The following is a 13,673-nucleotide window of genomic DNA, read 5'->3' as shown; positions in this document are numbered from 1 at the left end:
AAGGTATTGCTACTGACTTATAAAGCCCTAAACGGCTTAGCTCCAGTCTATTTAACGGATCTTCTATCGCCCTATAATCCATCGCGCTCTTTGAGATCACTAAATTCAAGGCTTTTGGTCATACCTAGGATATCCAGAACCACCAAAGGAGGGAGAGCATTTTCACATTTGGCTCCAAAACTCTGGAATAGTCTTCCTGATACTGTTCGTTGCTCAGACTCGCTCTCCCAGTTTAAAACTAGATTAAAGTCGCATCTCTTCAGCCAGGCATTCATATAATCCTACAGTTCAAACTACAATCCGGCCTCTATCCAATGCCAGAGGAGAACTGGCCCCCGACTGAGCCTGGGTTCTCCCAAGGTTTTTTTTTTCTCCATTAAGGCACCTGATGGAGTTTTAGGACACCATTAGGTCACTTGATGGAGTTTTTCGGTTCCTTGCCACTGTTGCCTTTGGCTTGCTCAGTTGGGGATATTTTGGGGATATTTAATTTAATTTTATCAATCAATAAATTCCTCTTGAAACAAACTTTGTTGTATTATTTTAATTTAATACTGTGAAGCTGCTTTGATGCAATCTGTATTGTGAAAAGCGCTATACAAATAAACTTGACTTGACTTGACTTGACAGTTCCATGCTGGTGGAACGCTCTCCCCACCCTCATCCGGAATGCAGAATCCCTGACAACATTCAAAAGACAGCTGAAAACCCATCTCTTCCGTGAGCACTTAACCTTAAAAAAATAAAAATAAAAATAAATTCCTTTCCCTTTGAAACATCACTTATCAGGCTTATGCTACTCTGAATAATACCTGAACTTCGTATTTTGAGCACTTCTTGCGTTGTTGTTGTTTTTGCCTCTTCACGATGACTCGCTTAATTTAGTCCTAATTTGTAAGTCGCTTTGGATAAACTAACAGCTAAGACAGGATCAAACTTTTCACAAGACTTTAAACAGGTAGGGATGGCTGACGCGAAACAGTCGTTCCGAAGCTTTGCGAGATCCCGAAACGCAGATGTTTCGAAACACTTATCCGAAGCGTGATTCAAAACACCCATGTCACGTGACTATGGCCAAACGAAGCCTCGAAGTGTTTCACTAAGTGTTTCATCAGGTGTGGTCCGCCGAATCAGCGTTTGATTGACAGGGTCGGGAACAGACCACACAATCGCACATCTGTTAAAAGTGAAATCAACGCATATTGACCTCGTGGGTTTTTGTGAGAGAAGTTTGATTTTGAGATAGCGGATTTTTGATGATATAGTGACATAGTGCGATTTGATTAGTTATAGGCTATTTAGGCTTACATTTAAATTTACACAACACATTGACTGATAGGCTAGAGCAGACAGAGTATACATATAGTGACACATTAATAGATACATAGATATAAATATAGCAAGCTAGATTAATAGATAGATACATATATATATATATATATATATATATATATATAGAGAGAGAGAGAGAGAGAGAGAGATTATAGATACATATACTGTATAAATACATAGATAGATTATAGATAGATACATATATAGATACATAGATAGATTATATATAGATACATAGATAGATTATATATATATATATATATATATATATATATATAGATACATAGATAGATTCATATAGATAGATACATAGATAGATAGATTTGGATAGATAGATAGATAAAATGGAGGCTCCCCAGAAGAGATGCCGTACATCTGTGGTGTGGGCGCATTTCCTATTAGAAACCCCAAATAAAGTGAGATGTTTGTATTGTGATCGGCTGCTAGCCTACTGCAACAATACATCATCCATGATGCGCCATTTGAGGAGAATTTGAAATTTGCGTATTTGCCCAGAACTCATTATCCACTAACTTACTGGTTCACGAGTTCACATATTAATGAAATCTGATGTAATATTATAATGCGTATTTGGCTTGCTGTCCGGGGGGAGGGCTCCGAGCTCGGAATTCGGCCCGACCCCAGAGTACTCCCCCCATGAATGTATAGCTCGTAGGTATCTATGAGTAGACCCAGCCCAAAGTGAGGTGATGGGGAGGCGGCGGGATGCTGAGAAATGAGATCACGAGACGGGAGGTAAGGGAAGGCTTTATTTATACTGGCTTCTTCTTGTGCTGATTGGATGATTACCTGAACATGCTCCTCCCGAACTTTGTTACATAAAACTTCATAAAGAGAGAGCAGTAATCTTTCCTCATTTGTATGTCCTAGCTAAAAAATATCTTTGCATGCCAGCAACAAGTGTCCCTTGTGAGAGGATTTTTTTCAAAGGCTGGAGAAATTATCTGTAAAAAAAGAAGTAGGCTAAGTCCTTCCACAGCAGAGAAATTAATATTTTTTAATAGAAATCTCTAAAAAAGTGAGACATTGTGGCTTGATTTCTTTTATTAATATTCATTTTGCAGGACCAAAATAACATTATGCACAGTGAGGAGCCTATAGGTTACAAGCTTCACATATTAGAAAAATACAATAATAAAAAAACAACACATTTTTTTAATGGCTCGTCAAGGTTGTTTCAGATCAACACCTGCAAGTGACCACTAGGTGTCACCGTTGAGACGGGTGTCGGATTGATTCGAAGCCTCGAAACAATATGGACCATTTGGTTCAACTGTTTCATTGCTTCACGAAGCCTCGATCTGCCCACCACTATCAACAGGTTACTCACAGTTGGTTTCACATAATGAATGACAATGAACTGGCACAGGACAGCAAACACAAGGGGATTAAGTAGGGAACAAATGATGAGGGCAACAGGTGATAATGAGGAAACAATAATGACTAAACAAGGATAACAAGGAGGGCGGGGCTAGATGACGAGACAACACAAGCACATGGCCCAACAAAATGCCATGTGTTTGCACATAAAACATGGGTCTGTCATGATCCTGCCTCAAGACCAGAGAAAATCAAAGACTAGATGGCAGAATCATGACAGAGAGTATAGCCTATTTCTTTTGGTTTTGAATATTTTTGTTTAAAAGGAGACATTTCAAGCTTTCTATAATAGATAGCCTATATTTCTCAAATCTGTGAGGTACGAGCTGAGTTTCGGCGCCCTTCAGTTCATGTGCAATGCAAGTGATCATGCTGGCGCCTTATTACATTGTCTGCTATATGTTTGCTTCTTATTTATTAAATACAGGCAATTGGTTGATTGCCAATCATGAATGTGGTTCATTGATCAAAATTAAGATACAATTTATACAAGCCTGTGTACGGATCTAATTCCATCATCAAGTTTGCGGACGACACTACGGTGATTGGTCTCATCAGCAACAACGATGAGACTGCCTATAGGGAGGAGATCAAGCACCTGGCCACATGATGCACTGAAAATAACCAGCTCCTCAACACCACCAAAACGAAGGAGCTCATCGTGGACTTCAGGAAAGTGTCAAGAGGCACACACGACACCATCCACATCAATGGAATGGCTGTTGAGCGTGTCTCCAGTTTCAAGTTCCTGGGGACCCACATCTCGGCGGACATGACCTGGACAACCAACACCTCCAGCCTGGTCCAGAAGGCTCACCAGCGCCTTTTCTTCCTGAGGACACTGGGGAAGAATCAGCTTTCCTCCACTATCCTGGTGAACTTCTATCGCTGTGCAATAGAAAGCATCCTGACCAACTGTGCTACAGTGTGGTATGGGAGCTGTTCTGTTGCAGAGCGCAAGGCACTGCAGCGGGTGGTGAAAACCGCCCAGCGCATCACTGGGACTCCACTACCTGCCATCGAGCACATCCAGAGGAAACGCTGTCTGCATCGAGCTCGCAGCATCCTTAAGGACTCCTCTCACCCAGCCCACAGACTGTTTTCTCTCCTGCCCTCCGGCCGACGTTTCAGGTGCCTCCGGACCAGGACCAGCAGACTAAAGAACAGTTTTTTCCCCAGAGCTGTCTCTTTATTAAACTCTAACCCTCATTGATCCCACTCCCCTCATATACTGATTGACTCTCCTCTCCCTCCTCACACCTGCCTCCATTTTGTTATTTGCAATACTATAATGTTCATTTGCACTGCTGACTGTTATTATAGTAACAACTGTTTACATATGCATCTTGCACTACTACCTTGACTGGAATATGCTCAATTTGCACTGCCGACTGTTTATTTACAGTACCGACTGTTTACATATACATTTGCAATACCGTACTTTAACTGTAATATGCAATTACTTTCCACTGCACTTTCACTCGGATAGCTTCTGTCCAAACTTTATTTGCACTACTTTAAATCCATTGTTATACTGCTCATTTTAGCCTAACTTATACATATATCTATTTGTAAAATTCTGTTTATAGTAATAGCCATCGTATATTATGCTCACATTCTGTTTATAGTAACAGCCATCTGTATATATATTCATAGTACATATCTATCTGTAAAATTCTGTTTATAGTAACAGTCATCTGTATATTATATTCAGTACATATCTATCTGTAAAAATTCTGTTTATAGTAATAGCCATCTGTATATTATATTCAGTACATATCTAGCTGTAAATTCTGTTCACAGTAATAGTTATCTGTATATTATATTCATAGGACAAATCTATCTGTAAATTTTTGTTTATAATAGTATTCAACTCTATATTTATTCAGTACATATCCATGTTCTGCACTTATGGAACCACTGTATATCCTGCACTTGCTGCTATTGCACTTCTGGTTAGACCTAAACTGCATTTCGTTGCCTTGTACCCGTACTTGTGTAATGACAATAAAGTTGAATCTAATCTAATCTAATCTAATACAAAACGAAAATCTTTTAAAAAGAGACTTTCTACAAAAGAAAACTCAATGAAGTGGTCAAAATCATGTTTTACCCACTCCATGTCTCCAGACATATTGCGCTTCTCAAAATGTATCATATCTTTCTCATGCTGCATGCTCACTTTCGTAATCAACATTGATTAAATAAAAAAACAATGACGTCACATATTTTCCAACCCAGCCCTCAGCCCTGTTGCAACAGTCGTTGTTTAGGTACCTTAAACGCGAACGTACAGTCCTGGAGTCATCGCTGCAACCAGGAGATGAAGAGAGCTGAGATCCACATCACCTAGCACATCTTTGTCTCTAGGTGATGTGCAGCTAGGAGGGCGCCAGTGCCTCTGCCTCTCAGCGCCTCTGCCTCGCAAGTGGATGATAGCCCTGAAGACGCCTAGCAATGGTATACCTTTAATGGTAGTATACCTTTAGTTAAGTTATACCTTAAGAGTCTTCGTAGCGCGCTAAGAGACAACGTTATCGGGAAACGCAGCCCAGGTATGATGCGTAATGGAGATTTTCCAAAGCTCTCTTCTTTGGTAAGAACCATGGAGAGCGATCGCGGAGAGGTCCGTCCTATGCACCGAAACTTTTTACAATGCAACAAAATATTTAAAGAGCATCAAGCTATTAAAATCTGTATTATGTATAGGCACAGATAATATAACAGTATATTAGTCAGTCATTTTTATTGGGTTAAACAGTGATTGGATAACGTTTTTAATTTAGCGTTTTTAATTTAAGGCCCACCCACAATTGGTCTGGCCCATCCAAAACTGGAAACCTGGCGCCGTGCCTGGTTCGCGCTTAAGTAAATAAAAAATAATAAAAAATAATGTCTGGCCAATCCGAGGCTCCTGCACACGTGGGGCCCCTAAGCTGCAACCTACGCAAGCGGAGCTGATCCGCAGCCGTTCTGCAGTTGGTGGAAATTAGGGGTCAGAAGCTGCGCTGGCTGAGTTCTCCGGCTAGTCTCGAATCGCTCTTGCGGTACTTTGATGGCATACATACATCACAGTCATTTGCCGTTGGCGCTGTATCAAGTCAGGCAACATTTCTAACTGGCATGCACTGGATCAAGACAGCCGCCGATCGGTCTGCGCAGAGCTGCATGAAGTTGAACAAGGCTTTGTTTTTCATTTAACAAGACAGGAATCATGACAATTGAAATGCTTTGATTGATTAAAAATGACTAATAAACACACGACTACGACAAAATATGCTTTATCTGAGTTCCTCAAGCCTTCTCGGGTTCAACACATAGAACAGCGGTGCTCAGATTTGGGAATCACCCTTGTGCTTGTTCGCAGCCATTCACTCTCTCGGCTGGCACCAATTTAAATGAACTCTCGTTTACATAAACAGTTATAAATCAACACATTTCAAACACATGGTCTGTACCTGTTGAAAACACAGAACAGCGGTGATCAGATTTGGGAATCATCCTCGTGCATGGTTCTATAATGGAGGTGAACATCAAACCTGATATTACAATACAGTGGCATGAACACAAATCATATAATATACTTCTAAACACGCATATAAGTCAGTACTAACCCATAAAATGGTTATACAATTAATACAATATATATTTCTCATGAAGCACTGATTCACCGCAGCCATTTACTCTCTTGGCCGGTGCGAATCTACCCTACCGGAACCAGTTCATTATACGACCACGACCAGATCTGGGCAGAGGGTGCAGGTAGAGTGTGATTAAAGGGGCCATACATGTCAATAAATGTAGCAAGTGGAAGCACATATTTGACCCATTACAGTAGCATCATGGACTGCTCTGGGACCAGCCCATGCCTCTGCTAACCCTCGCTGACCCAGGAAGGAGTGTGCAAAAACTGGCAATCCTTTAATTCCGTTACACACAGATCTTACAGGCAACACTTTGGCTATCCTCTTAGCAGCCCTATGGGAAACAGTAAGTGCTAAGAACCCTGTTGATTCTGCTTTGGCAGCCCACTGACAATTGACACACGATGTGGGGGAGGCTATGTCTCCTGCTGTTTTATGTCATTGTTACGGAAGCAGACTCAGACAAGGTGGATGAAAGTGAACAGGCTGTTTATTGATAACAGATGAACTAGCAGTTAAGTGAATAGTGCAATGGATAATCTGGAGAGCGGGATACTGGCGGTGAATGGAATACCTCTTCTTACAGGAGTGATGAATGGTGGATGGAGAGATGGATGATGGGCTGAATGCACACACCTCAATGGAAATACAGGTGGGAATGGAGAATCGCTGGAGTAAACAAGGAAGGTGTCCACTCCATGCAGGAATGAGATCAGACAATGAACTGGGGTGAAGTGTGTGCTTATATAGCTGAGGTGATGAGGGTCCAGATGAGGTGCAGGTGAGTGTGATTGGTATTCAGGAGAGGGAGTGCGCTGTGATTGGCTGGTGCAGAAACCCGGCAGATCTGACAGTCATAGACAAAGGCCACATTTACACATAGCCGGGTAGTTAAAGAAACGAATAAATTTCGTTTATAATTTTCATTATTTTAATTCTTTCTATACTGACCTCAGTATACTGTTATGTGAAGGGGCTATGTCCAAGAGTGTGTGGTCTTACCTTCATATATGTCTTTATCCATGAATGTCTTACTGTTTTTAGTTAACTGTGAAGCATTGCTATAAATGTGCTATATGAATAAATAAAAGTTGAAGTTGAAGAAGTTGAAGTTATGGTTACACTGAAAATAGTTACAAAATAGACGAATGAGATGATAAAAACTTATACCATTAATTGTACCCAGCATATATGTAAGATGTTACCTGAGAGAAACAAAGAGAGGGAGAGAGAGAGTGTAGAGAATAAGAGAGAAAGTAAAAAGTCAAAGAAAGAGCCAGCGCAAAGAAGAGCCACAGAATAAAAAGAGAGCAACCGTTACAATCTTCTTTTATCCCTTCCTTGACCATGTGACCGAAACCCATATGTGAGACTTTCAAACTGACCAATCAGATAATTACAACTTCCCCCATCGTAATAAAGGTGTGACAATTAGAAGACACCCGACGTTCACATATCTTGGCCTACAGGCCTTGAGCATTATCCAAGGACTACCCAAAGGGTCCTTGAGGTAAGAAAGAGGGGGTTGAAAACAGTAAAGCAAATGTCTTTGTTCATTTTCAAATATCTTGGATTATTTTCAATCCTACTGTACTGTTCACATTTTAACTGGTACCGATACCCAACGATACCTTTTTTGGTACTTTAGGCATGTTTACCTCAATAACTATAAAGAAACTGTAAGTCATTTATAGTAGTGTTATTGACATTATGCCTCACACCTCACAAAACAGATTTCAGACAGGCTTCTGAGGCAGCATAATAGTTTAATGATCTACAACAAAATAGAGAGAGCTTTGGTGATAACTAATCAAATATTTAAAACTTTCTCGCTAGAAATTACATCAAAAGTGGAAAACATTGGTCATGCTGCATTCACGTGCTATTGGAAATTTCCTACTTCCCACTTCTGAAGTTGTGATTATGAGTGTCGATGGAGCTCGTCTCAATCAAGTGCTTGTTGTCGGAAGGAACAGGAATGATGGAGGATACCAGGTTTATTCTTGCCCATTTATTGGGAAAATCTTATTAAAGCCAAAATTATATTTCACGTCCAATTAATTGACAACCATATAAACATTCACAGCACTAGATAGTCAGTATGTTGACAATTCTGGAATCGCAGTCAAATACTTGCGTGTTTCTTACAATACTACATTCCTGCAATACCAGAGGATGCAGTTTCAGGACCGCAGTTCTAGTAGTAAGACCTCATTTCTATGAGCCTATTTTTTGTGACAGCATCACTTAGCCAATTCTTCTCCAACAGAGGAGTCCTGATTAAACCTGAAACAAACAGATGCAAAGACTAGACCCAATGATATTATTCGATTTTTCTTCTCTTTCCACTCACTTTTGAACGTAAGAACGGGCGTGGCCATTTTAAATTTAAATAATCAGCAGGAGTAGCCTTCTTCATTTTGTAAACCATATTCACGTGTATAATCATGAATACAGTGTTTTTCATGTTTAGAAAAATACCACCTACTTAATGTGCTGAAATAAGGAAATTAAACCTGTGGTCTCTCATGAACATCATTCACTTTTTCTTATAATCAAATAAATTCTTACCAGTTTTGTCGATTATGACGCGACTTGCCATCGCTGATTCTGGAAAACGAATTTCTGAGATTTTTTTTACAACATCACACACTGAACAGTTGTTAACAGGTGTAAATTCAGTTCCCTATCAGTCAGTCATGTTCGACATTACGTCAGTTACTGATTAATTGGGATCGTGCCTGAGAGCTCAATCACTTTGTGTGAGATTTGCATCACGAACCACTCCCGGTGCCACGGGTATATAATGAATCATGCAGGATTCACTAATCAAGCTTTCGCTTCGGCGTCAAGCGTTTCTGGAGAATATTCTGCTCTGCTTTCATCTTTCGTGGTGGTATAGATAACCAGGAAGAAGTTCTGCACATATTAGTGTGGCGGTGCGTCAGCGGTGGTCTCCTTCCTGGAGAACCCCACCCTCACCCTCACAATTCTCATCTCTGGATGTGAATACCGCAACGGACACCTTATGCTCCACTCTAATCTCTTCTCTAGACATTATCTGCCCTCTCTCCTCCAGGCCAGCACGCACTACTCCCTCTAACCCCTGGTTATCTGAGGTTCTTCGGGAACACCGGACCAAACTCAGGGCAGCGGAGAGGAAATGGCACAAATCAAAAGACGCATCTGACCTGAGTATGTATCAATCCCTCCTCTCCTCCTTTTCTGTTGATGTTCATGCTGCAAAATCTTCATACTTCCACAACAAGATCAACAGCTCCTCCAACACACGATTACTCTTCAAGACATTCAACTCTCTCCTCTGTCCACCTCCACCACCTCCCGCCTCCTCCTTAACTGCTGACGATTTTGCGACCTTCTTCACCAACAAAACAACAGCTATCAGCAGTCAGTTCTCAGCTCCACACACACAGGAACCCAGACCGACCCCTTCCACAGCCAATATCCCTCTGTCCTCCTTTTCTTCGCTAACCGAGGAAGAAGTATCTACACTTCTCCTCTCCAGTCACCCTACCACCTGCCCGCTTGACCCCATCCCCTCACACCTTCTACAAGCCATCTCTCCCACACTTCTACCATCACTCACACACATCATCAACTCATCCCTCCATACTGGCACCTTCCCTACAGCATTCAAGCAGGCTCGGGTTACTCCACTGCTCAAAAAACCAACGCTAAACACATCATTTGTAGACAATTACAGACCTATCTCTCTCCTACCATTCATTGCGAAGACACTTGAAAGAGCTGTCTTCAACCAACTAACATCCTTCTTGTCTCTAAACAACCAGCTGGATGTCAACCAATCTGGCTTCAAGAAAGGACACTCAACTGAGACTGCATTACTGTCAGTCACAGAAGCCCTACGGATCGCAAAAGCTGCTTCCAAATCTTCAGTCCTCATTCTCCTGGATCTGTCTGCTGCCTTCGACACGGTGAATCATCAGATCCTTATGTCCACCCTCTCATCACTGGGCATCACAGGAACTTCACTCCACTGGTTTGAGTCCTATCTCACAGGTAGGTCCTTCAAGGTCGCATGGAGAGGTGAGGTATCCAGAGCACATCAGCTGACCACAGGGGTTCCCCAGGGTTCAGTTCTTGGTCCCCTCCTCTTCTCCATCTACACCACATCACTGGGACACATCATACAGGCACACGGTTTTTCCTACCACTGCTATGCTGATGACACGCAGCTCTTCCTCTCCTTTCAACCAGATGATCCCACAGTAGCTGCACGGGTCTCAAGCTGTCTGGCGGACATCTCCACATGGATGAAGGAACATCACCTGCAGCTCAACCTGGCAAAGACTGAGCTTCTCGTCCTCCCTGCCAATCCGTCTCTACAGCACGACTTCACCATCCAGCTAGAGTCATCATTAATCACCCCATCAAGATCGGTCAGAAATCTTGGAGTAACGTTTGATGACCAGCTGACCTTCACAGATCACATTTCAAAGACAGCTCGATCATGCAGGTTTGCACTGCACAACATCAGGAAAATCAGGCCTTTCCTAACTGAGCATGCAACACAACTCATCGTCCAGGCCCTGGTCATCTCTAGGCTTGACTACTGCAATGCTCTTCTGGCTGGACTTCCAGCATGTGCAACCAAAACCCTACAGATGATTCAGAATGCTGCAGCTCGTCTTATCTTCAACGAGCCCAAGAGGGCCCACGTCACTCCTCTGTTCATCTCTCTGCACTGGCTACCTCTCGCTGCTCGCATCAAGTTCAAGGCACTGACGCTTGCTTACAGAACTATCACAGGCTCAGCTCCCTCCTACTTTCACTCACTCCTACGAGTCTACATCCCTACCAGACACCTACGATCGGTCAACGAGCGACGTCTCGTGGTTCCATCACAGAAAGCCACAAAATCACTTTCCAGAACATTCTCATTCACAGTTCCATGCTGGTGGAACGCTCTCCCCACCCTCATCCGGAATGCAGAATCCCTGACAACATTCAAAAGACAGCTGAAAACCAATCTCTTCCGTGAGCACTTAACCTTATAGAAAAAAAAAAAAAAAAAGTTTTCCTTTCCCTTTGTAACATCACTTATCAGGCTTATGCTACTCTGAATAATACCTGAACTTCGTACTTTGAGCACTTCTTGCGTTGTTGTTGCTTTTGCCTCTTTATGATGACTCGCTGAATTTTGTCCTAATCTGTAAGTCGCTTTGGAGAAAGGCGTCTGCTAAATGACTAAATGTAAATGTAAATGTAAACTCTGCATGCTGTAGATTTCTCTGAGAGAGCATTTTGCACACCGAGCAGGAGACCTTTTCCCCTGTGCACTTCAGCACAAAAGAGCTTTTTTCCCTGGAAAAGTAAACATGGGTGTGACGTTGCATCTTTTTCAAGATGTTATTCCACCCTTGTGTTTCTGGATGGGGTCGTTACCTGGCTCCGGCTGATAGTCACAATCTCTGTCTCACGTGTCCGGGCTGTAAGCACGCTGAGACAGCATTCGTGGATGAGTTATGTAACCACTGCAGGAAGATGACCATCGTGATGCAAGACTCCAGTACCTTAAAAGAGGTGGGGTCCCCTCTGCTATCCCCCAGTCTAGTTCCTCTGCTCAGCGGGGGGCAACTTTGGTTGATACACAGGTGATCTGAGGGTTACAGTGGGGGCTCTACTGCTGGGTCAGTTGTGGAGGGCACCCGAAGCCGCTCTTGCACCTCCTCCACCCTCACTACCCTTGATGGTGGGGCTGCCAAGGGGTACATGGAAATTCCCCAGGTGGAACGTGCAGTTGCGATGCAGCTTTGCCTGCAAAGTGCTGCCAGCTGGCGGGGTCGCCTACGTCTCCCATTCAGGGCCTGTAAGTTGTTGGCCGCTCTCGCTGCCAAGGCTTACAGCACCACTGGACAGGCCGCCATCCGCCCTGCATGGCCCTCCTGCAAGTCTACCAGGTCAAGTCACTGAAGGATCTGCACGAGGGTAATTCTGACCCAGGGTTGATGCATGGCTGCGGGCCAGCGACGGACCTCACCCTCTGGGCAACGAAAATCACTGTGCTGTCCCTTGGGCAAACAATGTCCACACTTCCATCTCTGGCTGAACCTGGCTGTACACGAGGCACTGGAAGGCGCAGCCATTGTGGTGTTGTTCTTAGGGATCCCAATTCATCAGTCACTGACGTAACGTTGAATGTGACTTACTGATAGGGAACATCTAGGTTACTAATGTAACCCCCATTTCCTGAAGGAGGGAACGGAGCTTCGCCACAATCCCTGTGTGCACCACTAATGGCGCTTTTCCATTACCAGTACCAGCTCAACTCGACTCGACTCGGCTCGGCTCGGCTCGGCTCGCTTTTCGTTCCGTTTTCCATTGCAGATAGTACCTCCACAATAGTACCTGGTCGTCATAGCGACGCCGCAGGAAACTGCCGTGACTTAATCTTATGCGCGAGACACACCCGCTACCCACACACACAGGACTATGGAGGAAATCGAGTGTATGCTGTTTTTGGATGTTTTTGTTTTTGTTTTTGCTGTTTTTTATTCAGGATACTCTGTCTGGCGTGTGCAATGATGACGCAGTGAATAGTGACAATTCTCTCTGACCAATCAGCAGTCTGTCGTGTTTTCACGTCACATTTTAGTATCGCCTCAGCTCGCTTAGAACCTCGCCGGAGGTGGTACGAAAAAAAGTGCCTGGAAGCGGGTACAGGTACAACTTTTACACAGTGGAAAACCAAACAAAGCTGAGCCGAGCCGAGCTGGTACTGTGTAGTGGAAAAGCGCCATAAGCGACCAAGCACTGGCTTGAGTGAGTCCTGCATGCCTCGTTATATAGCCGTGGCAAGGGGAGTGGTTCAAGATGCAAATCTCCCTCACCAATGTCCATTGGCTTGTTCTGTACCACTCGAAGGTGATTGGGCTCTCAGGCACGATCCCAATTCATCAGTCACTGACGAAACATCCCCATTTCCTCCTTCAGGGAACGGGGTTTACATTAGTAACCAAGACGTTTCTGAGAGATATCTTTACTGGTTGGTGCATGCATGAATTTCATTATTCCTGTGTTTGGGCGTGTCCATGAGACGAATGGAACTGGATTTTATTATTATTATTTTTAAAATATGTATTATGCTATTATTATTATTATAAGTTTTCCACAAATTAGTTATCCAAATTTACTTTCTATCAGTTTCAAAAATGTGTCCATAATCTAAATTGTTTCTTTAGTTTGAAACAATCTGTATTGTAAAAAGCGCTAAATAAATAAATGTGACTTGACTTGACTAGTGTAGGTTTACAA

At 43.0% G+C, this 13,673-nt stretch overlaps 1 protein-coding gene across 1 annotated transcript in view; it reads right to left on the bottom strand.

Moving 5' to 3' along the window:
• Positions 1-13,673, bottom strand: part of LOC309475617 (uncharacterized protein) — a 131,388-nt gene that overhangs the window by 63,080 nt on the left and 54,635 nt on the right. The gene's annotated exons all lie outside the window — the stretch shown is intronic.

Source organism: Leuciscus leuciscus (genome assembly GCF_965113295.1).
Source record: "Leuciscus leuciscus genome assembly, chromosome: 1".
Taxonomy (NCBI): Eukaryota; Metazoa; Chordata; class Actinopteri; order Cypriniformes; family Leuciscidae; genus Leuciscus; species Leuciscus leuciscus.
This window is presented reverse-complemented; position numbering and strand designations above follow the sequence as displayed.